Source organism: Haliotis rubra, unplaced genomic scaffold (assembly GCF_003918875.1).
Source record: "Haliotis rubra isolate DU_JTF1 unplaced genomic scaffold, ASM391887v1 Scf215, whole genome shotgun sequence".
Taxonomy (NCBI): domain Eukaryota; kingdom Metazoa; phylum Mollusca; class Gastropoda; order Lepetellida; family Haliotidae; genus Haliotis; species Haliotis rubra.
Window position 1 is genome coordinate 832,038 of NW_025766170.1, and position 26,139 is coordinate 858,176.

The window sequence follows — 26,139 nt, forward strand, 5'->3', positions numbered from 1 at the left end:
CCCAATCCCATCAGTCACCTCTTACAACAAGCATGAGTTACTGAAGATCAATTCTAACTTGGAGCTTCACTCACTCTCTCAATCAAGTGTTTATCATGGTATCAGATACTGGTTTTTCTGGTCCAGACTTGATCAGTTTGCAAGCTGCTGTCATTAAGCATAAAACAGCGCAGCGTTACAAAACAAACACTCTTCACATGATTATTTCAAATGGATAGTCTCTGGATACGTAATATGTTTTCAAAGCTGATTTTATTTGATAAATATTAGTCCAGCTAAATTCAGAATTTAAAAAATAACATATCCTGTCCTAAAGGGAAGTCCTCAAGCTTATGATTGAAATCAGATGATCTGCATGTATTTACATTCCATGGCAAAAGCAGCTACAACAATACATTTTATGTATATTCCATGAGTTTCCCGTACATATAGTGGGTTGATGTAATCATGAATGGGACGTCTACCTCATCTCGCCCGCTGGCTTCCTCCATGGCGGAAGTAACTCCAGGGGAGGCAAACACTTGTACATAATACCCCTCTTTCTAATGTTTTTTCCTAACACCAGTAAGCTAAAACCCTTCACTCAGAATTGGAAACAGCCGAACCACCAATAATTGTTTTTCTTGATGGGAGTAATGCACTGCAAGTAGTTGCCATGGAGGAAAGGTCAGGGTTGGGATCGACCTTGACTCATGTAAACCTCGGCAATATCTCTTTCTATTTTCCAACAAAGAAAAAACTCGGAAAAAAACATCGTTGTAAGTAGGATTCATTGCATAAAGTGATTTTTTTTGTTCGGCTAATGCTTGTGTTTGATATGGCTTTTGTTGGCGAGATAAGACATGCTCTTTCATCTTGAGAGAGGAACGTTTGTTTGGAGAAACTGTCCTTGGGTATTGGAGGTTATTGCTTTATGGGGGTCTAGATGTGTAGTGGTAGTATTTGTGTACTTGGGGAACCATGAGAGGCCTTGTGGTTAAGGTGTTGTCTCATCATGCTGTGGGCTTGGGTTTGTTTCCTGGCTGAAATATTGCTGAATGCTTAAGTGAGTTTTTAGTTTTACACTGCTTTTAGCAATATTCCAGCAATATTAAGGCAGGGGACACCAGAAATGGCTGAAGCTGTGTAAAAACCAACTCCGCGGTGTAAACAATGTGGCATTGTGAATGAAATGTTTCACAATATTTTCCCGTCACATTGAATAATTACTGTATTTCTTCTAAAAGGTATGATAATTTTTATCATTTGTCAAAATCAGGGCGTGTGGTATTTTATTGCTCAAAAAGAATATTCATCAAATGACATGTCACTCATGTTACAAATGTACGGAAGATTAGGCTTGTTTCCATGACATGAGTTTACAATATGTTAACTTGGTGTCATAATATGACTGAAATATTGCCGAATGCTGTCTAAAAACAACAACTTTGTGGCTTAAACAGTGTGGCATTGTTGTTGAAATGTTTAAAAAAAAATTGTTTTCACAGTGAATAATTACTCCTTTTTTTTTATATAAGGCATGATAAAGTTTATTATTCGTCAAGATCAGGGCGTATTGTATTTTTTGCTCCAAAAGATGATTCAGCTAATGACATGTCACTCATGTTACAACCATAATTAATTCTCTCTGAGTGTTTATCACGTGGGTTGCAAGGTGAAATACATTCATTCAGAGTAACATGGTTACAGTGCATTTGCTATTGAATTATTTGTTACATACATTGGACCATGACAAGGTTAATCACTGTTATGTGTGGCATATCTTTAACATGATTATAGAAGGACAATATTTGGTTGCCATGACTTTACTCACCATGATGTGATGGTTACAAGCATTTTCAAAAAGGAGAATCGTAAAGATATAAAATTAGGATTGCTTACCGAAAGCGGATCAGCAATAATTACAACCATCACACACAGGATGAAAAGGAGAGAATGACACAGCCATTTTGCTAGTCTTGGCTAGTCTGGCCGTATTTGAGTAGCTGATGATAAAATACCTCAATGTTTTGACAAGTGCTTGATTGAAAGTGTGACCTTTATGTGGTAGGTAGCCTGATGGACCAAGGTCAACAGGTCTCGCCCTGGGCAGACCAACCCTCTTGCTGCAGCTCTGTTTGTGGTCATGGATACGCCATCCTTGGTGCTCTCTGAGCAGACCAACAGTTCTTTTGGTAGCACTCTTGGTGGTTCTTGATGCAGTATCCTTTGACTTGCCTTGAGCATACCGAGTGCTCATATTTCAGTATTCGTGGTGGTCATGCATGCTCTGTTCTTTACTTGCCTTGAGCATACCGAGTGCTCATATTTCAGTATTCGTGGTGGTCATGCATGCTCTGTTCTTTACTTGCCTTGAGCAGACTAACCATTTCTATCCTTCACTGATGGTGCAATCATCTTAGTGGTCATGCAAACACTCTTAACTGAAAAATGTTTACGACTGTGACGATCCGGGTAAGAATTGATATTCAGCAACCCATGCTTGTCGTAAGAGGCGACTAACGGGAACGGGTGGCCAGGGTCACTGACTTGGTTGACAGAGGTCATCGGTTCCCAAAGCTCATGATCAATGCACACGATGCTGATCACTGGATTGTTGGGTCCAGACTCGATTATTTATAGACTGATGCCATATAGATGGAATATTCTTCAGTGCGTCGTTAAACAACAAACAAACAAGATGTGTTTAACTAAGTGCAAACATATTCACAAGTGAAAAAGGCTTCTTTCTCTGCTGCCTTCATTGAATGCTCGCATGGGGAACTTTTCTCTCAAACCCTGGCACTGAATACATGTCTGGTATTTCAAACTAGAATGATGTTACATGTAGTTCTTCACAGATTCTTTATAATGGTCTTTTACTGTGGTTTCATTTAGTAATTTGTACTAACGAAAACCAAGAGAACACTCCTCTATATCTATCATAGATCAGCATTAAGTCTCCAACAACAGAAGATATTTTTGGCCAAATAACCATTTAGTTTGAGTTAAGGACCAATTAAAACTCTCACATTTCTACAGTTAATCATTTGTGTTTTTCTGTCAAAGAATTACATCAAGCATCTAAAATGACAAATTATCTATACTATCATGAACAAATTAGGTGCTTCTTAACGTCTTTTGAGTTGTATGGGTGCCAGGAAGTCTTTCTGACACTGAAGTTAGACTTGCCAATATTTTGAAGACTTGAGTGGGAGTTTTCCGAGTTCCTGTATCATCCCCAGTATCAAGCTTCCTGACAGTCTGGCATGGTATTTTGCATGTCCGTATTCCAAAAACTGCTATCTATGCGTACTACCACTCTGTCGTGTTTGTACATGGCGCCACCAAGCTTACCTCTGCAGGCTGCAACATACCTACCTGCCGTACAATTACTAGAATAACACACTTACAAATTCATCACTCTCAAGTGGGTTAGAAAATATGTAAAAACGGCCCGTATTGCGCTAACATTATTAGTATGCTATCACTGCATCTTGTGCTGCAGGAACAGAGATTAGTGGCAACAAGGTTACCAAAACACCTATTACGCACTAACAGAAAGTTGCCTGCTATATATATCATCTAAAAAAAATCAGAAGACAAAAGAAGCAGATTGTTTTCTGCACTTATCAATGAGTTAATGTTATCTACAAATCCCACTTAAGGCTTCTTATTTCCGTGCATGATATCACCAAGCGTCAACAGTCAAAGGGCAGACTATTTGGACAAAATGTGTGTTTTTTTTAACCCATGAAGACTCCGAAGTGTCAAGGCATAACTAACAGGATGATGTCCCTTTGGAGGAAAGTCACATGAATTGTTAACAGATCTTTATCCGTTGTCCATATTTGAGGAGGAACTTTATACTTAAAGGTTGTCCTGTGCATACTCGCACTTGGTGCTCAAGTTACAAGTTCATTGCTTCCAACTGAATCCCAATGTTTATTTTACCTCTAAGCTATTTACATACGAGTTTGAATATTTTGGGTGGAATTCTGTGGAGTTAATTATCTGTTTAGTTGGTAAGGTGATACATGAACGAGGGTATTATCAGTCGACTGCTCCATAATCAACCTGTGGAATCAATTGGATAAGAGGAGACCAACTTCTATGGCCACCGGTAGTGAAAACTGCTCATGTTTATGTTTTGTGTATGGATCTTGGAGTAACGTGTAATTAAGTACTTTAATTAAGAATTTTAAGAAAATTTAAAAATGGTTTTACAAAATTCTATGCATGGAATGATATTAAGGGATATTGTAGATGTAATAGTGAAGTGTTATAGGGGTATCTGTTATTAGGGGAGAGAGGATTAACTTGTCATGTTCATAATTGTGTTTTATTTGCTTAATTTGAGTTGGTAGTGATGTTTTTGTGTTTCCCAAAACTAACCAAAATGTAACATATGTTACATGTGGGATTGTATTTTCTCACATTCTAGTACTTTTGTTGGGTTCGAACCCACACCCTAGTCAGGCGCCTAATCGCCAGCACACAAAGTCAGCTGCCTCACTTTCTAAACGGTATTGTGTATTCACAAACAAAATGTATTTTCAAAGTAACATTTGAATCATTTGTGATAGAGTGGTGCAACATTATCTTGAAAGTAACAAATTGTTTGCATGATGGTGACTTGTCTGGGTAGATTGCTCTTAACATCAGTCACCAGATCATGTGGTCCATATTTGATTATTTACAGGTAGGTGTGAAAATCCTGATTGTAACTGAAGTTGTAAAAATGGATTCATAGTGTCTGGAGTATTATTCCCTTAATGCTGTTTCCTAGAACTGCCTAGGAAGCTGTGTTAGCTTGAAATGAGGAATATTTTTTCATGTGTAGAGATACAGATCATTGCTTTCTTGGAGAAGACAGTGCACTCTCTGTATCTATAACATGGGGAGTTATACAAGCAACATGTTTCAAAGTATAAGACCCAATCTCATGGAATTACTCAAATGCCTTCCTGGAAGTGCTGTGGTGTGTTCCTTATGGACTGTAAAGTGACGTATGGAAGTTGACATAAACTTTGTACAGAGCTGTTACAGCACTGCTAATGCACGGCTGATATTTTCCCTTTCATTTCCAAAATGTCAAGTGTATTCACATATTGTCACTTCAGAGGGCTCCAGTCACTTGTTGGGTGGTGTATATCCCAGCCCCTTGTTTAGTCTTCATCCCAGGGGGGTTCTGGTAGATGCACTTCCATGTCAGGGGTGAGAAGCAAATTTCACTTCACCACTTTCAGGGCTACAGTTTCTGCACATCTTTCATTCTCATGTTCTGTTGGGTTCAGATGTGGGGTTGGTGGTTCCAACATAGATGCTCAGCCTCTGAATATATGTAATTTTGATAGAAACAAACAATTCCTTCTAAAACAGAGAAGGAGCCCCAGTGAGAATGGAGATTCATAGTCTGGTACGCAGACCCTGAAAAAAATATATCCAAGAAAACCCATGCAAGTCTAGATTTCCACAGTTCCAGGAAATGAAAACAAAATCTCTGGGCTCCTTTTCATTATATTTTATGATTATATTTTATGAACTTTTTCTGTAAAATATGTTAATTTCATAGACTAGATCTTAGTCTAGAGATTCAGAACCTGTGGGAATCTAGTGAGTGAGTGAGTTTAGTTATCACGCTTTTAGCAATATTCCAGCTATATCACGGCGGGGGACACCAGAAATGGGCTTCACATATTGTACCCATGTGGGGAATCGAACCCGGGCCTTCGGCGTGACGAACAAACCCTTTAACCACTACGCTACCCCACCGCCCCTGTGGGAATCTAGACTTGGTTCACTTAGGGCTTCAGCATTGCAGAAAGGGAAAAATGTCGTTCAGAAGTGTGAGACAGATTAGGTCCAACTGAAAGAAGAGATGCCTGAATTAGGGATGTCACTTTATGCCTTCCTCTTGAGTTGATGTGCATTTCAATTCTTAGGGACCGTTCATAATTTATGTCTTTTTCTTTTTTCTTTTTTGGGGTAGGGGTGGGGGTGATGTTTTTTCGGTGTCATCAATTGTGTGTGTGTGTGGGGGTCACCCCATTTTGTTCTGGATAGCTAGTGGGGTCACTTATTTTGTACATAAATTTTAGGGGGGTCATTCCCCCACCTAGCCATTTATTATGAACGGTCACTTAGTCATGTTACAATATGTTACAGTATGATGGTTCTTACGTTGTACCGTTCTGTGTGGGATTATACATGCTTCATGTGTTACAACTCACATGGGTGTGTTGCCTTCAACCAGTTTGTGTTTAGTGCTCGTGACTAGTTAATAATAGCTTGTTCTATTAATGTTTTGCAGTCAGATTTAGCATTTTGTTAAAGGTGGTTAGGTATCTCTTGTAATTCTAGCCTCTCTTAAGTGTTGTGAGGCTGGACCTGTTACAGGAGAACCTGTTTTGTGAATAGAATGTGGAGAATGAGGAACTTATTCAAAAGTGTCCTGATCAGTCTTAACATATAATTGATGTAGTTTTCATTTGCCAGGAAAGTGTCCCCTGACTTTTAAACATTGGGATTCTTTTCAAGGCAAGTATTCATACACTGTAAAAAGTCCAGAAGATTTCCATTTCCAAACCTGTTAAATGTTTTCAATTAATGAAGTATTGAAGGACAAATTGCCCTTTCATTCTACACTATATTTTCACATGTATAAAGAGACACAATGATACGGCTCAGGGATAGATAGCTACAACAAATAGTGAGTGATTTGCCCAATTAGACTTGATCCGCAACTATTGTGAAAACTGTGATAATAAACTACATTCGTTAACCAGTCTACCGTGAAGATCCGGGTTAGAATTGGTCTTCAGTAACCCATGCTTGTCGTAAGAGGCGACTAATGGGATCAGGTGGTCAGGCTTGCTGACTGGGTTGACACATGTCATTGTATCCCAATTGCATAGATCGATGCTCATGCTGTTGATCCCTGGATTGTCTGGTCCAGACATGATTATTTACAAGCTATTGCCTTATAGCTGGAATTATCGCTGAGTGCGGCATAAAACTATACTCACTCACTCATTAACCAGTCATCATACGCTGACAGATTAGACAACTGTTTATGCATGCCTGGGAGCACAGTATATACTTCAGTGTTTGCTTGTTTGGTTGTTTAGTATGTCGGCAATCTGTAAATAATTGAGTCTGGTCCAGACAGTCAAGTAATCAACAACATAAGCATCGATCTCTACAATTGTGATGCGATGAAGTGTGTCAATCAAGATAGTGAGCCTGACCACCCAATCCTGTAGTCGCCTCTTACGACAAACATGGGTTGCAGAAGAGCGATTCTAATTTGGATCTTTACGGGGTTATGTACATAAAGCAAAACATTTCTCAGACAACAGTTTATAATTAACCAGCACAACAGTTGTTGAGTACAGTTTAGACTTGATCGGAAACAGTTTTTGCTACTTAACTGTCAACAGTTAAGCATAGAAGACAGTGCTAACAGTTTATACCAATAAAACCATCATCATAAATGTCTTAAGCTTTATATATAAATGGACATATTGTCTATGAATCATACAAGAGTTGGTTTGTTGTGACGGTACTGTCAATAAGACAGCAAAATCCCCTGATAAGTTTTTAGGTGAAAATGATTAATGTTTCAATTGTAAAGATCTATGACTCAATGAGGGCTCACTTGACATGACCAGCCCATGCCACAAGCACTTCTTTGTGAGTAATGAATCACATTGTCATCATTACAAGGTTGTTATCACACAGAACTGGAGGATGTAAACGTCATATATTAGCAATATTGTCGAACCACTGCTTCTCAGGAAATGACTTTTCAAACATTCTGGAAGGCGAGCAACTTTTTGTTATGAAAACGTCTGCTTCCTCTTGTGTCAGCAATTTCATCTTTGACAAAAATTAGATAATGTTTAAACTATGATGATTGTATTATTCTCAGTAACACAATGTGTTTTACTTAAGGCCACAAGTATGAATATTCTTGTTTCTCATTAACGCCCAACCCAAAAATTCGACCTGACCCTAAGATTTTGTATATTTTTTACACTAGAGAAAATGCAACATTGACTCTCAAAATGGGCATGAATTTTTCACACTTCTTAGTTTTGATTTTCTATTGGTGTAAAGGTGTCAATTTCCAAGGGGTTTCGGACATAAAATAAAATATAATGTAAAAATAATATCCACCCACCTGACCCATATTTATTTTGGAAACATTATGCGAAACAAGAATAATTTTTATGTGGCCTAATAAGTTTGATCTACTGCTGATGCTGCATTGAAAAGAAATTATTGAGTAAAAACGGATGTCAGTCATTGCCGTGACATCTGTATTAGTGTGTAACTGTCTGTAAAAGTAGGCTAAACAAACATTTTCACATGTATTTTGGCGTCCAATGCACTTCTTGTCAGGCTGTGATTCTTTTCCAGTTCGTTTCATATATTCGCAATGTTTTATGCTTTGAAAGATTTCGCATAGTTTTGATTTTGTTCAAAGGCACCAAGATTATGAGTGAAAGATTGTTGGAGATGATGTAGTGGCTGTTGTAAAGCGAAGTCTGTAGTGGGACAGATTATGATATGAGTACACAGCATGATATCCAGGCCACATTGATGTGCCCCATCAGACTGAATGAGAGAGGAAGTTATGTAATCCCAAAACGATAAAACTGGGGACAAGGCGCTGCATTGATTTGTCACAGATAGCGGGTCTATTCCTTTTCCCAGGCCAACACTCTGAATGAGAGGTGCCTTCATTCATAACTTAACCCTTCACAGGCTGGCACTATGTCAAGCAGCTAGCTTACTCGGCTTGCTTAAGCCATTTTATTTCATTATAAAATACCAAGCCAAGATTTCTGTACACAGGAGCTATTGTGACAGATGACTAACCTTACACATTGTGCATTATGTGTAGTATGATGTGCATGTAGTGCACGACGTTGACTGCATGTTGATTTAGTTATCTCACCTGTGTTGGTGCAGACTGGGTGCATGTGCTAACCCGTTATCGGGAAAAAGAAGAATCCATTTCAGTGTCTATCAGTTTAATGTCATGTCATTGACTGTTCGGCATTTTATTAGCTACACGATGACAAAGAGATGTATGTATGTAGGTAATGATCTGTCCACACATATACTCACGTCTCGTGTTGTTGTGGGATGTCTTCCCTATGCTGACATGCTGTGATATTCAGAAATGCCGTCTGAATCATTAAAGTGATGTTGAAACCAATACACTCACCATCTGTATGACATGGGCATGCAGGGGTGGAAATAACTTTAAAATTGCTAGTGTACTCCGGTACAGTGGCACATGTAAAATCACTTGCCCTGATAATTTTCCACTATACCGGCTGTTTCTTGTTGATTTTTTAAATAAACAACATAATTAATATTGGAAAATCAACTTGACACCGGTACAGTGTGATATCCAAATTTGCTTGCCCGACAGAAATAAACACTGGACTCAGGCGTCGGGCAATGGGTTATTTCCACCCTTGGCATGCTATGCAGGATTTGATGACAGTTGTGAACCTATAAATGTAGATTAACACTTAGTCTCTGAATATATGATTTTTAATGTAACATATAAACCCGTTTAAATTGAAAAGGAGCCCAAGCCAGACCAGAGCTTCAGAAATCTAGACTTGCTTCATGAGGGCACTGCAGGGAGGGCTTGGCTGTAGGGAAAATAATATGGTTCAGGGACTGTGAGACAGACTAATATTAATGTAATATTTGTACTCACACTTTGAAGTGCTTCTCTTCATATTTCTACATTTTTGTAATGGTCATTGACATATGCCTACCGAGAGAGTGGAAACCGCCCTAAGTAAAGACAGCTTAACTAAACAGACCCGATAAGTAAACACTTTTCTTTGGTCCCGTCAAATTTCTTCATTAATTATCACTATTAGAGTCCCGTTAATTAAACTCAGATAAGTAAACAATACTGCTTAACTAAACGCCTTCTCACGGTCCCTGGAAGTAAATTACCTAACAAAAGAGACCGGATAACTAAATTAGGCAATCACCACATAATCCGATATGAGGGGCACGTGTCAGTCTCCAGCTCCCTGGCTTAACTCAATGAAATTTTATGGAATAAAACATGTCATATTACTTACAAATGTTGTCTGTTGTTCTTTGTATACATATACATGCATATGGTTGTCATTTGCAGGTTTTGATCAGTTTGATAAGTAAAATACCTGATAAGTAAACAATTTTGGCGAGTCCCTTGAAATTTTACTTATCAGGTTTCCACTGTAACTGACTTATACCCCACCTTCAGTTGAGCTTATCTCAGTGGAATTAAAATGAACACCCACGCATTCAATCCAGAACAATCTATTTGTGTTGCTGTTGATCGTTTAGCTGAATATTTTATATGCAAATAAGGGGGCCGTATTTGGTAATGGTTGTGCCCTTATGAGGGATGAAAATCTCAAACTGTTCACCTGTCGTCAGGAAGAAGTGTATGTGGATTACTGTATCAGTCAAAGCACCCACACTTTTAACAAAGGAAACTATGGCAGTGAGACTTGAAGGGGTATAATAACTTACTAGCTGTCAAGGAACTGTTGCTACTGATTTTGAGGACCTATGAATAATGTTTTTTAAAAGGTGATTGTGGCATGATTTAGTTGAATAATAATGAACAGGGGTGGAAATAACTTTAAAATTGCTAGTGTACTCCGGTACAGTGGCACATGTAAAATCACTTGCCCCGATATATTTTTCCACTATAAAGGCTGATTTTCTTCTTGATTTTCGGTGGCTATTCATTGTCTTCCTGTGGCTGGGGTGATTATGGTGTTGATGGTGGGGTTGGTCTGGATGGGTGTGTTGGTCTGGTCCTGTTATCGTCCTTGGCCTTGTCTGTGTTGTGGTCCGTTTCCTTGTCTACCTGTGCGTGTCCTGCCTCCACTGTGTGTCCACTGGTGTGTCCATGTGTGTGCGTGTGTGTGTGTCCACCCTTGTGTGTGCCTCCACCCGTGCCACTGGGTGTGTCCACGTGTCCGTGTGTCCTCCACTGTGTAGTCCTTGTGTGTGGCCACTCCCCGTATTTGGTGTGTATCACCGTGTGTCCTTGTGTATCCGTGTCCACTGGTGTGTGCGTGTCCACTGGTGTGTGTCCGTGGGATCCGCGTATCCGTGTGTATTGTCCGCTGGTGTGCTGGTGTGTATCCTTGTGTGTATCCACCCCGTGTCGTATCCGCTGGTGCTGGATCCACCTTATCCACTGGTGTGTGTATCCTTTTCCTTCCATCCACTTGTTCCTTTTCCGTGTGTATCCTCATATCCGTGTGCCTCCACCTCCATTATCCACTGTGTGGATCCATTTTCGTGTGTGTCCACCTTATCCGTGTGTCCGCTGGTGTGTCTCCGTGTCCACTGGTGTGTCCACATTGTCCACTGTGCTCTCCACGTGTCCACTGGTGTGCGTATCCACTGGGTGTGTCACCTCTTGTCCACTGTGTTATCCGTGTGGATCCGCGTGTCCAGCCGTATCCGTGTGTATCACCATATCCGCTGGGTCCACGTGTTGGATCCGCGTTCGTATCCGCATTCCGTGTCGTTGTGTATCCACGCGGTGTGGATCCGGCACTGGTGTGTTGTCGCCCGCTCCCCACCTTATCCAGCGACTGGTGTCACCCTCTCCACCATATCCGAGCACTGGATTGATGACGTCGCCCTCCATTGTCCATCCATTTCCACCATCCAACACTATCCACCCTCCATTATCCTTATCCCCATTCCATCCTTCCACCATTATCCATCCACCACTTCCCCCCCCCCCATGCTGTGTCATATCCACCCTCACCATTATCCATCCACCCTCCCCATTATCCACTATCCACCCTACCATTATCCACCATATCCAACACTGGTGTGGATCCACCCTCCATATCCTTCCATTATCCCTTCCCCTTCCATTATCCACCATGTCCACCATTATCCATTGAATCCATTTTCCGTTGTTCCACTTTCCATTGTGTTGTCCACCCCTCCACTTTCTTGTCCATTTCTTCTTCCTCCACCCCTCCACCATTATCCATTCCATCCACTAATTCCATGTCCACCCTCCACCCTCTTGTCCACTAAGTTGTGTATCCATTTCATTGTGGATCCATCCATTTTCGGTGTGTCCATTGTGTCCACCCTCCACCTTGTGTCCTTTTCCGTGTGTCACCCTCCTTGTCCAGTGTTGTCCTTCCAGTTGTCCACCTCCCTCTTTTCCACGTGTCCATGTATCCACCCTCTCCTTGTCCTTTCGTTCTGTCACGTGCCTCCATTGTCCACTGGTGTGTGTATCCACCGTTATCCACTGGTCGTGTCCGTTGTTGTGTCCGGCCACTGGGTTGTGGATCCACCCTTCCATTCCACTGGTGTCCTTCCTTCCATGTCCACCCTGGTCTTGGATCTTTCCACCTGTTCCTTCCTTCCATTCCATTCTTCCACCATCCATTTATCCACCCCTCCACCATTATCCATTCCACTGTTGTCCATTCTTCAGTCCACCTCCGCTGTCCATTCTTTCTTCTTGTCCTTCCATCCTTTATTCTTATCCACTTCCTTTTCCTTGTCCACCCCTCCACTAGGTGTGTCCTCCATGTCCACCACCATGTCTTGGTCCCCTTCTTCTTCCACCATTATCCACTGTTGTTCCTTGTCCTTCATTCCATTGTCTTCCTTATCCATTTTCCATTCTTGTCCTCCTTATCCATTTTTCTGTGTGTCACCTCCACTGGGTGTGGATCCACCATGTGTGTGTCCACCCCACTCCCCCATCCACCTTGTCCATGGTGTGTCCTTGTCCTTTGTTGTGTCCTTGTCCTTTGTGTGTCCACCTCTGTCCTTATCCATGTCCCTCTTGTCCATGTTGTGTGTCCGTGTCCGGGTCGTGTCCTTGTCCACTGGTGTGTCCGCCTCCGGTGTGTGTCCATGTCCGGGTCGGTCCGGTCGGCCTCTTTTCCGCCGTGGCCACTGGGTGTGTCCACGTTGTCCACGTTGTGTCTGGGATCCTTTTTCATTCATGTCCACTCTCCTTCATTCCACTGGTGTGTCCACCTCTCCATTGTCCTTCCTTTCACCTCTCCGTCCTTCCATTCCACCTTCCATTGTTGCCACTCCCCACTTATCCATTCCTCCACTGGTGTGTATCCATATCCACTGGTCTTCCACTGTCTTCATGTCCACTTTTGTCCATCCACTATTCTTCCTTCCTTCCACTGGGTGTCCACTGTGGTCCTTGTCCGTTCGTGTCCATTTTTGTGTGTCCACCTCCATCCGGCTTCCGGTGTCCGTGTCCGCTGGTCCATTATCCGTTCCGTGTGTCCGTGTCCGGCGTTGTGTCGCTGTGTCCGTGTGTGTCGTTGTCGCGGTGTGTTATCCGGGTGTGTGTCGCCTCTTTCCATTCCATGTCCACCCTCCATCCATTCCTTTGGTGTGGTCCACATCCATCCACCCCTCCTTCCATCCATTCCATCTTTCCCTCCCTGTCCACTAATTCCGGATCACCATTCTTCCACTCCATTATCCACTATTCCTTCCTTCCATTCCATTCCACTATCCTTATCTTTCTCCACCATCCACTTTCCATTCCACCTCCATCCTTCCACTGTGCATGTCCTCCACGTGTCCATTCCATCCATTCCCTCCATTATCCAAGGGTCCTTTCCTGGCATTATCCACTGGTGTCCCCCGTATCCATTCCTTGTCCACCCTCCACCATGTCCTTTCCATTGTCCATTGTGTCCCTCCATTTGTCCATTTGTTGTTCCACCCCCTCCATCCATTTCATTGTTGTCCATTCCAGTTGTGTCCATGCCTCCTTATCTTCATTCTTCCTTCCATCCATTTCTGTTGTGTCCTTCCACTAAGTTGTGTGTGTCCTTCCTTTTGTGTCCACCCTCCACATGTCCCATTCTTCATGTCCTTGTCCACTGTTGTCCTTCCATTTCAGTTGGGATCCACCCCACCACTGTCCATTTTCCGTATGTCCATTCCACTGGTCATGTCCACCATATCCATTTTCTTGTCCATTCCACTGGTGTGGATCCACCATATCCATTTTCAGGTGTGTGTCCTTGTCCATTTTCGGGTGTGTGTCCTCCATCCATTTCCGTGTGTGTCTTCCACGTGTCCATTTCCTCCATTCCACTGTTCTTCTTCCTTTCCTCCACCATTATCCACTGTGTCCACATCCTTCCTCCCATTATCCATTCCGTGTCCACGTATCCATGTTGGATCCCTTTTCCGGGTGTGTGTCCACCGTGTCTTTTCAGTTGTGTCTCCGTATCCGCTGGGTGTGTGTCCACTGGTGTGTCCATTGTTGTGTCCGTGTGTCCACTGGGTGTGTCCACGCTGGGTCCTCCTTCTCCATTATCCACTCCTTCCATTATCCACCATTCCTTCCTTCCACCACTATCCACCCCACCATCCTTCCATTCATGTCCACTCCCTTATCCTTTCTTCCATCCACTTATCCTTGTCCATTATTATCCACCGTATCCACCCTCCATTCCTTTTCGTCTTCCACCCTCCATTTTCCTCCACCATTATCCACCCTCTCCATTATCCCATTCTTCCACCCTCCATTATCCATGTCCTTTCCCCTCCATTCCATGTCCATTATCCATTATCCACATTATCCACTTGTGTCCTTCATTCAGATCCTTTCCACTGGTGTGTCCACCACCACTCCATTATCCACTAGTGTGTCCACCCTTCCATTATCCACCATATCCTTTTCGTGTGTCCACCCTCCCCCCACCACTTCCTTTGGTGTGTATCCACCCTCCACGTATCCACACTGTTCTTCAGATCCTTATCCATTTTCCGTTATGTCCACTGTATCCACCTCCATCCATGTTCTTCCGCTCACGTATCCACGTTGTGTATCCTTCCTTGTATCCATTATCCCGTTATCCACCCATTATCCATTTGGTGTGGATCCACCCTCCGCGTATCCATGTTGTCCATTTTCCGTGTGTCCACCTCCTTATCCATGCTGGTCTTCCTTCCTTTCCGGTGTGTCCTTTCCTCCGCGTGTCCACCCTCTCCACCCGTGTCCAGGTGTGTCCATATTATCCATTTTCGTGTGTCCACCCTCCACCACTGGTGTGTGCTGTCCGCGTGTCCAGCCACTGGTGTGTATCCACCCGTTGTGTCCAGGTGTGGGTCCGCTGGTGTGTGGCGTCACCCTCTTGTCCACTGGGTGTCGCCGTATCCCGGCACTGGTGTGTCGCCGCGTCCGGCGCTGGATGGTGATCGCATTTATCCACTGTTATCCACCATTGTCCACTTATCCACCATTCCACTATTCCTTCCACCCTCCCATTATCCACTATCCACCCTTCCATTATCCACCCTCCACCATATCCAACTGGTGTTATCCACTATTCTTCCACCCTCCATTCCATCCACACTAATTTGTGGATCCACTAATTCCACTCCATCCATTTATCCACTTTTCATGGTGTGTCCACCCTCCACTATCCACCATTATCCACTGTATCCACTAATTATCCACCATTATCCACTCTCCACTAAGGTGTGGATCCACCCCATTTGTCCATCCACTATATCTTCATCCATCATTTCATGTCCACCTCTCCACCATATCCACTGGTGTATCCACCCTCCACCTTATCCATTTTCCCTCCATTATCCACCCTCCATTATCCACCCCTCCACCATTATCCATTCCATCCACCAGTGTGTCCATTATCCACCATTGTCCTTTTCGTGTGTCCACCCTCCACCATTATCCACTAAGTGTATCCACCCCCCTCCATTATCCACTCTCCACCACTATCCACTGGTTTCCAGTGTGTGCCCCACCATGTCCTTTTCAGTGTGTTTTCCACCACTCCCCATTCCATCCACTGTTGTATCCATCCACACGTGTCCCCTCCATTATCCATTTTCAGGTGTGTATCCACCCTCCACCATTATCCATTTCGGTGTGTCCACCCTCCCCACCATATCCACCATCCATTTTCGTGTGTATCATCCATTGTCCACTGGTGTGTCCATCCCTCCACTAAGTTATCCATTATTCTTGAATCCACTATCCATTATCCACTGGTGTGTCCTCCACTAAGTTGTCCACTGGTATGTCCACTCTCCTTCCATTGTCCCACTGGTGTGTGTCCATCCACCCCATTATCCATTTCCTTGTGTGTCCACCTCCATTATCCACTGGTGTGGATCCATATTTGGTGTGTGTCCACACTCCTCCTTATCCATTGTGTCCACCCTCTCCTTATCCACTGTCCACTGGTGTGTGTCCACCCTCCATTGTCCACTGGTGTGTATCCTTTCTCCACGTGTCCACTGGTGTGTGTCACCCTCCATTATCCACTGCGTGTGTATCCACCCTCTCCACTGGTGTGTCCACGTGTCCACTGGTGTATCCACCACTCCACCATATCCACTTTTCGTGTGTATCCACCTCCTTCCATTATCCCGTGTGGATCCCTCCATTATCCATTTCTGGTGTGTATCCTCCATTATCCTTTTCTTGGTGTGTATCCCCTCTCCCCACCATATCCACTGGTGTGTATCACCCTCTCACCCCGTATCCTTGTTGTCACCCTCCATATCCGTGTTGTGTCCACCCTCCTTCCGTATCAGCACTGGTGTGTATCCACACTGGTGTGTGTCCATTGTGTGTATCCACTATCCATTTGGGTGTGGATCCACCTCTCCGTGTCCATTGGGGTGTGTCATTCCTGTCCACCTCCGTGTGTCCTCTGGTCACGTGTCCACTGGGTGTGTCCATATCCGCTCCGTGTCCGCTGGTCGTGTGCCACTGGGTGTGTGTCCGGTGTCTGGGTTGGTGTGTGTCCGTTGTCCACTGGGTGTCCGCTGGTGTGGATCCGGTGTCCGGCGGTGTGTCACCCGTGTCCGGGTGTGATCCGCACTGGGTCCGGTATCCGCTGGGTGTGTGTCCGCATCCGGGTGTGTGTCCGCTGGCGTGTCCGTCTGGGTCACCGTTATCCGGGTTCGTGTCCGTGTCACGTATCCGTTGTCCGTTACTCCAGGTGTGTATCCGCTGGTGTGTCCGTTGTCTGGGTGTGGATCACCCTTATCCGTGTCGGCGTTGTCCACCTGGTGTCCTTCCGTATCCGCGTTATCGGTCCGTTATCCATTTTCGGTCGTGTATCCGTTATCCACGTGTATCCGCCGGGTGTGTCGCACCGTCCGGGTGTGTTGTCCGCTGGGTGTGGATCCGCTGGTGTGTATCCTGGTCGGTGTCGGTGTGTATCACCGTGTCCGTGTGTATCCACTGTCCGGCACTGGGTGTCTGTCGCTGTGTCCGCTGGTGTGTCCGCTGGGTGTGTCGTGTTGGATCCGTTATTCCGTCCTGGTATGTCCGCATCCACTGGGTTTCGATATCACCACGTTGTCCGGGTCAGTGATGGGATCTTGCATGCTTTATTCACTGATGTAAATAATGTGTGTACCTACATATAATGTTTATGTATGCTTATCAAGAGATTGAATCCCATTGAAATATGGGATGGAAAGAAGGCATGTGTGGAAGTTAATGCACAGAAGATGTACTCAGTTTTCTTAAGTAGATAATAATTTATGTTAATTCAGCAAAATTAGTATCTTTTAATATTCAAATTATAACTGCCGTTTGGTTATAGTCAGTAATCCTATTGATGAGAGTTACTGTGACGTTTATATGATGTATACTGTGGTAATGCTGGTCGGGAGATGAGAATAAAGATCACAGTGTTACTGACGTCGACCACCCACTGCAGCAGTAGGAGTTAATTGTGTCTCAACCTGTCGGGTTTTATTACATCATCAGTGTGTTTTGTCACCTCGGACCTACCTGCCACACGCGGGAACCTGCAATTATCACCAGACATGATGTCAGTAGTTGCCTGGCAGATAACTGTGTTTCAGACACTTTCATGGGACACAGAATGTGATTTGACGTTGTTACGGATGAGTCTTGAAATTTCTTGGTTAAATATGATGTTTAGATAACAATGTTTTTATGTCCTCTTTATCAACTGTTTTGTGGGGTGATATATGTACACAAACAGGTCCATAAGTTTGTTTCTAGTGCAACGTTGCACTCAGCAATATTCCAGCTATATGTTGGTGGTCTGTAAATAATCGAATTTGAACCAATCCAGTGACGTCATCCAGTGATGTGTCAACCAAGTCAGTGGGCCTAACGAACTGACCCTGTTCATTGCCTCTTACGACAAGCATGGGTTGCTGAAGACCAATTCTAACTTGGATCTTCAGGGATTATGTGTATAAATTGTCATACTCCTTGCTGCAAGTGTTCCTTTCCAATATGAGTTGTTTAAGTTGGCTAGTGTGGTTCAGACCATCACCCTGCACAGCTAATGAGTGATACCTTGATTAGTGATGTAATGATGCATCGAAGTATGGATTGCAGTTGTTGAGTCTCCGATAGCAATTAATCGATGGTAGAAACGAAAAACTATCGATGCATCGATTGTATGTGTGACTATCGATAGTTTAGTAATTGACTTCCGTTGATAATGCGCAGCGCAAAATACAGGAAGTACAGTACCAGATTCGTTCACTTTGATTTAGAGTTATCCGCCCCTGTTACCTCTTAAACAAACATGGTGGCAAACACAACATTGTGAAATTGTGAATAACAATAAGTTTATCTTATAGCTGTTATTTCATCTGGGTTTCTAGTTTCTTGTCAGTTATTAAAATAGACTGAAACTATTTCAACTTGTATTTATTTCATATAAACTATATATTCATTTGGGAAATGACTTCAAATGAGACAATTCAACGAGAAAAAAACTATTGTAATAGTTGGTCGCAATAGTATTTTGCAATACATTATCACTTTCACAATAGTTGTTTCCCCTCAATAGTCACCCCTAACCTTGAGTCTTACTGTCATCAATCAGTGGTTGAGTCTGTTCTGAAGCTAGATGTCTGGTAAGGTCTACTCCCATTTGTGAGACTCCCAGTTGTGAGACAGTGGAGTACTGACTGAGTTTGGTTTTACGCCGCTTTTAGCAATATTCCAGCAATATCACGGCGGGGGACACCAGAAATGGGCTTCACTTATTGTACCCATGTGGGGATTCGAACCCGGGCCTTCGGCGAGACGAGCAAACGCTTTAACCACTAGACTACCCCACCGCCCCGAGACAGTGGAGTAGGTAAGTAGCAAAGAAAACACACCTTACTCCCCTATCTGATAGAATGGATTAACCCCAGCTAATTAGGGATTAGCTATTTAACTGAATCTTGTGGAGGTAGCTTAAAAGATAAAGTAATTAACCTACTCAGGTAAATGGCTTTAAAAAATAAACACTTTGTATAGGTAAATTCGTGATCAATATGAAAAGTGTCAAAATCTCCAAATATGGACCCATGTAAAAAAGTGTTTTATAATGACACACAAACGTCATAATAACGCAAATCATCAAAAGGTGTGAATAAAAAATCATAATGAAATATTTATTGAACTATTTCTTCTGTGTAAATATAATGATATAATTTTTCAGTATTTCAGTATTTAACTTGTTCTTTATTGAAAACAATAAATGCTCTTTAATGCTCATTAATGAACTATGCCTCTTGCGGGTACTCTTAAAAATTCAGCAACAGGGCGGTTCCCACTTTCATCGTAGGGATGGGGAAGCACCACCTGTGTGCACTGAACCATTAATTAATGTGTCTCACAACTGGGAGTTCTCACAAATGGGAGGACACCTCTGGTAATGATGTAATGAATCATGTTCAGAACCTCACATCGGTCTTCCCTTTCTCTCCTCAGCTTCATCATACCCAGCACTTCCTCCCCATTTCCCCAAATGTTTATCCATTTACACTTTTATATTCATCCATACCTGGGGTAGCTGAGTGGTTAAAGTGTTTGCTTGTCACACCAAAGACCTGGGTTTGATTGCCCACATACAGGTTACAATGTGTGAAATCCATATCTGGTGTCCCTTGCTATGATATTGCTGGAATATTGCTTGAACAGTGTAAAACCACACTCCCTCATCTATACCCACAATGGAGCATTGGTCACCCAGTGGTCTGCAGAAAGCAACATGCAGAGTTACCTCCCTTTGGTATGCCAGAAATTGTGTTTTAGAATCACAAATTTGACTGAATTAAGTTTACTTGGTTGGTCAACATCACAGACTTAACAAAGGTTTAATGTCTGAAATCTTCCATTCAAATCTCTTTTCTTCAACTTCCAGCTACCATGCTGTGCCATCACAAAAATACTATACTTGACTTTACTCATTGTTGCTCCACTCTTTCTCAACGAATCCTTTTCCCACCTGAACAAAGTCCTGGAGTCCAATTGCCAAAGTTAAAAAGACACCCTTATATACTGTCATGAGTGTACAGCCTTCTGCTTAGTCTCTTGATTATATTCAGTGTTGAATGTTTTAAAAAACATTAAAAACAGAAAATAAGTAAGTGTATTAAGTGTCTATATGTCCTTGTAGGTAGCGTGATAAGCTCGTCCTGCCAGGTACTGTAAGCACTCAGATTATATTGGGTTATTACATTTGATTGGACATTCCAACACTTGCAGCCGATGTAATACATACCAAGCTCAGGTCACATATGCAGTAGATGCCTGGACTCGGTATTCATACGGATTGTTCAATTGATTCTTGTATGACACATATGGCTGTCCAGATGTTTTTCCGGAGTGAGCAATTCAACAGGTTGCACATTGTATTACTATGTTGCTGGTCCTATTAGTCGATCAGGCTGTTAGAATAAATTAAATAGGAGTCCTATTCAAGTCTAGAATGATTTAGAGAGGAGGTGAGGTAGCCTAGTGGTTAAAGCGTTGACTCTTTATGTCAAAGATCTGAGTTCAGTTCCCAGTTAAACACATCAGGTCAGAAAAACTGTTGTTGCAGTATCTTTTATTCTAGTCATGTGAAAACATGTTTAAATCTCGAGTAGGTATGTCTCATACTTGACATAGTAAACTTGACATATTACGGAGGTAGATAATTGAGTGGAATATGTAAATGTTGAACATAATGTACAATGTATGAAGCCCATATCTGGTGTCCCCTGCTGTGATATTGTTGGAACTCACTAACACTCACTCACTCACCAGAATGATATTAGGGCTGCGTAATATAACCGGTTTACCGGTATTTACCGGTTCAGACATGAAAACGATACGTATTGTGATATGCTGATCGAAAACCGGTATTTTGACATGCATTCGAAAACTTTTTAACACACTCGGAAATCTTAGGATATTTCCGTTTTTTTAATTGTTCTTTTTCCTGTTTCATTAGTGCCAATTGTTAATTACATTTTTATTTTGTCATGATTAAAAGTTTTTATAAACGGTTAATCAATCATAGCGATTTTGTTGTGTTTTTGCTTATAATCAAGCATTAACTCGATTATAAGTAGTTTTGGTTAAAAAAATAATCCTTGCAATATATTGCAATACATATCGCAATATATGCTTCCGCATCGCCATATATCACAATATGAAAATTCTCTGCAATACCCACCCCTAAATGATATAGCAAGTCTAGATTACCTTAGCTCTAGGCCAAAAGTTACATATTATTCTGGGCTCCAGTTGTATTTGTGTTGTACATTAATATATTTTTTTTATATTTCTAGATATGATAACTATATTTCTGGGACTAAGTGTCAGTCTAACGGTCTTGTGTGTGTGTGGCAAAATGTAAAGATTTAAAAATTATTACCTGAAACTTAATAGCTACTTGACTGCTCTTTATACAGGAACTGAGTGAAAGAGAGTACTTCATTTACATATTTATTACCTTCAGTTTATGACTGTATAGTAAATGCTCTTGTGGCAAGGTTCATGAAATTAACCTTTTAATATCATCCTGTGTCATCTGCCACATTATCAGTGTAAAATATGCATTAAAATGGCATTCATCTGATGAAAAATCATTTAAGGCAAAACAAGAATAAGATGGATTGAGGTAATAAGGTTTTATGTTGTTTTTAGCAATATTCCAGCAATACTGTTAGGCTACCCAACTGCCCCTCTGTAAGAAGGGGTGGTGTTGTAGGTAGCCTAGTGGTTAAGGCATTCATTTGTCATGCCGATGACCCGGGTTCAATTCTTCACATGGGCACAATGTGTGAAGCCCATTTCTAGTGTCCCCACTGTGATATTGCTGGAATAATGCTAAAAGCGGTATAAAACCATACACACTTACTCACTCTGTAAGAAATTATTCTCAGATTATTTTGTATTATTATGTAGGCATATTTTTCCAGCTACCTGATTGGTCTAGAGGCGGTCACGTGACCGTCAACAGAACATCATATTGACTCCAACCCTGGGGTCCGACCAAAAGTCGTATTGACTTGAGTTACTATGACGTCAAGCTATGACGTCATTCTATTGTTTACATGTCACAGTATTGTTGACATAACGTTATTGGTGTGTAGTGAAAATATAATTACTTTTCTTGAATAAATGGACATGTTGTGGTTTTTAGAAGCTTTTATTTCGGTAATTACATAATAAAACAATTATGGACTGGTGAATTCGGTCAATACCTGATTCTATGGACCCACGCGGGTCCATAAAAACAGGTATTGACCTGATCACCAGTCTGTAATTGTATAATATCGACCTACTAGCAGTGTAATGAAAAGAAGGATGATGATGATGATGCTTATTATCATTATTGAATCAGTACTAAGCCTACCCATGTAATTATCTCAATAAAGTGACCAGTAATTTACCAGCAACGTACCTAATTCTAACATGCTGTTTGTCCTATTTGTCAGATTGTGTGACACAGAAATGTTACATACGGTGGTTGACCTCCATTACCTGAGTTCTATTTATAGACATAGTCTTCCCTGGACTACCTGTTGATTGTCTGTTGATTGTAGATCAGGTTAGATAACGAGTTGTTACAGTCAGGATTTCTGTCACCTGTGGTAAGATAAACTCATTGCTATTTGACGTTGGTGGCTAATCATAGATTTAGTAGGTGACGAAGGTGTGTTATGACCTGATTGCAATTCTTCCTGTTAGTTCAGCTAAAGTGAGTAAGTGAGTTTAGTTTTATGCCGCGCTCAACAATCTTCCAGCTGTATGGCAGCGGTCTGTAAATAACCGAGTCTCGTCCAGACAATCCAGTGATCAACAGCATGAGCAGCGATCTACGCAATTGGGATACGGTGACATGCGTCAACCAAGTCAGCGAGCCTGACCACCCGATCCTGTTAGTTGCCTCTTATGAACATGGGTTGCTGTAGATCAGTTCTAACCTGGATCTTTACGAGTATGACTGATGTTCTAGCTATATGATGGTGACCAGAACCAAGCATGAGCATTGATCTACAGCATGAGCATCCATCTACACAAGTGGGATCGATGACATGTGTCAAACAAGTCAGCGAGTCTGACCACCTGATCCCGTTAGTCGCCTCTTACGACAAGCATGGGTTGCTGAAGACAAATTCTAACCTGGATCTTCAACGGTCAGTTTGGCTTAAGCCGATTCCTGATGTTCCCTTATGTAGATATTGGTGGAGTGAGTGAGTGAGCTGGGTTTATAGTCACTTTTAGTAATATTCCAGTAATGGGCTTCACACATTGTACCCATGGCCGGGGCCTTCATCGTGACGAGCGAAGGCTTTAACTACTCATCTATCCCACCACCTAGATATTGGTGGAACATTGCTAACAGTGGCGTAGGACCAAAGTCACTGCTTACTCCAAGTATTTAGTAGTGTAGAGTAGTAGGCAGGATATGTTGCAAGATGTTAATTAAGGTTTAAGGGTCATCCAGTGCTACAGATGATGTAATTTGCTGCGCTGATTTGCTTCCCTTGTTGATGCAGGATATGGTGATCATGGTTTTGAATCAAAGATGTATCCACCTTGTCCTTGTTCCAAAGTTATGTAACTGTAACCCTAATTGTAACCCAGGCTCGTTGACTTGGTTGACACAAGTCATCGGTTCCCAATTGCGCAGATCAATGCTCATGCTGTTGATCACTGGATTGTCTGATCCAGACTCGATTATTTACAGACCGCCGCCATATAGCTGGAATATTGCTGAGTGTGGCGTACAACTAAACTCAGTCACTCACTAATTGTAACCCTAATTCTAATTTGTAACCTGACATTAGTAAAGTTCTTCGAATATAAGTACTGTTGAAGATTTGATATCCCAAACTGGAGTTTCACATGCACACCCGACTCCATACTCACCAGGCAATGTGGTAGCCCAGTGGTTCAAGAATTTGCTCATCATGCTGACAACCCAGGTTCAATTCCCATATGGGTATGATGTCTGACGCCGATTTCTGGTGTCACTTATGTGATATTGCTGGAATATTGCTAAAAGTGGTGTAAAACTCACTTACTTACTCACTCACACACTCACTCACTCACTCGTACCAATCACTGGACACATCATGAGGCCTTGGCTTGAATCACTGACTTTCCACTCTCAAATCTTTGTGACTGGGAATGAGGCAGTTCGTATTCCCCATTTATAAAATAAACGAAAAGTCAAAATAATTATGTCTGAACATTTAATACACCAAAACCGAAACAAAACAGTAAACCCAATGAAAAATCCCCACACTGTACATTCACCGAAAGTGTGAATGTTAACTAAGCTTCTATGCTTCTGTGTAAATGTCTTCCCGATAATGGAAGCAATCTACTAAGTAATTTGTAACTCCTGGCAGGAGCTCGATATGGACAACTGCCGATGGTAAACTGATTAACGCTGTCGTCAGCTATCACCACGAAATGCACGAGATTTTAAAACCCACATGCATATACGCATAGCGACGGATGTATTCGGGCGCGCTGACCCAAGCTAAAAACGAAAACATCTATTTCCTTCTGTCCAGTGACTTAAAACAATATATAAATAATGCTGTTTTCAGATCTCATCTCGCAGAAAACGTATTGGCTTTCTTTTTAAATTTTTTTTTTTTATGTTTCATCCTGATGTTCGACAGTACTTGTTTTCAGGAGAGTGTACTTGTTTCTGTATACATGGCACCGACCTGGTGAAATGTAGGTTAACAAGCATGTTAATGGATACAAGACTGGAAATGTCATAAATTAGAAGAATGTGCATTTTGCATTTATCACGTTGAAGACATGAGGAACTCATTGACATAGACTTGCACTGAATGTGATCACTCGGTCACATGCAGGTTGTTTTGATCCCGTGCTAAACAGGGGAGAAAAGTATGTCAGTAAAACAGCTCTCAGACTTCCGAAAACAAATCTGTTTACATACTGAATACACTGCGCTGAACTGCTGTTCAAATAGGCAGGCAGCTTCAGAAAAACAGCACACATTTACATTATGTCACACAGAAGAGAATATTGTACAGCTCATCCATCCAGATAGCCTTAACAGACTTTTAAAGACATCAGGTCAGGACAAAAACTGTTGTTGCAATATCTTTTATTCTAGTCGCGCGAAAACATGTTTAAATCTTGAGTAATTATGTCTCATACTTGACATAGTAAACTTGACATATTACGGAGGTAGATAATTGAGTGGAATATGTAAATGTTGAACATAATAAAGGTAGATATGCTTTTGTTATACAGTGTCTCGTTTGTCCTGGTTGATTGTCACAGGTGAAAACTTGCTGTGGGTATTTCTTTACAGCGAAGTCAGAATAGTATGGCCATGACTCATGTATCCTGGCTTTCATGTATATAAACAAGTCATGAATAATCTGGCATGATGTTGTAATCACTGGTTTGTATGGTCCAGCACTTGGACACACTCACTCGATCACACACTCAGTCACTCACACACCCAAACAGTTACTCACACAGAGAATCACAGGCACTCACTCACTCACACACTCAGTCACCCACACACCCAAACAGTTACTCACTCACACAGAGACTCTCAAGCACTCACTCACTCACACACTCACACACCCAAACAGTTACTCAATTACTCACACAGAGACTCTCAAGCACTCACTCACTCACACCCAGGTACTCAGTTACTCATATAGAGACTCTCAAGCACTCACTCACACACCAAAACAGTTCCTCAGTTACTCACACAGAGGCTCTCAAGCACTCACTCACACACCCAAACAGTTTCTCACACAGACACTCTCAAGCACTCACTC

The 26,139-nt window shown here is 42.1% G+C and overlaps 1 protein-coding gene and 1 long non-coding RNA gene across 2 annotated transcripts in view; one reads left to right on the forward strand and one right to left on the reverse strand.

Moving 5' to 3' along the window:
* Positions 1-26,139, forward strand: part of LOC124276909 (A disintegrin and metalloproteinase with thrombospondin motifs 16-like) — a 165,646-nt gene that overhangs the window by 19,253 nt on the left and 120,254 nt on the right.
* On the reverse strand, positions 559-24,703 carry LOC124276910. Its single transcript, XR_006898689.1, has 4 exons — positions 24,483-24,703; positions 9,930-9,936; positions 9,255-9,264; positions 559-569 (listed from the first exon to the last, which is right to left on the reverse strand). It is a non-coding gene; the product is annotated as an uncharacterized LOC124276910 (long non-coding RNA).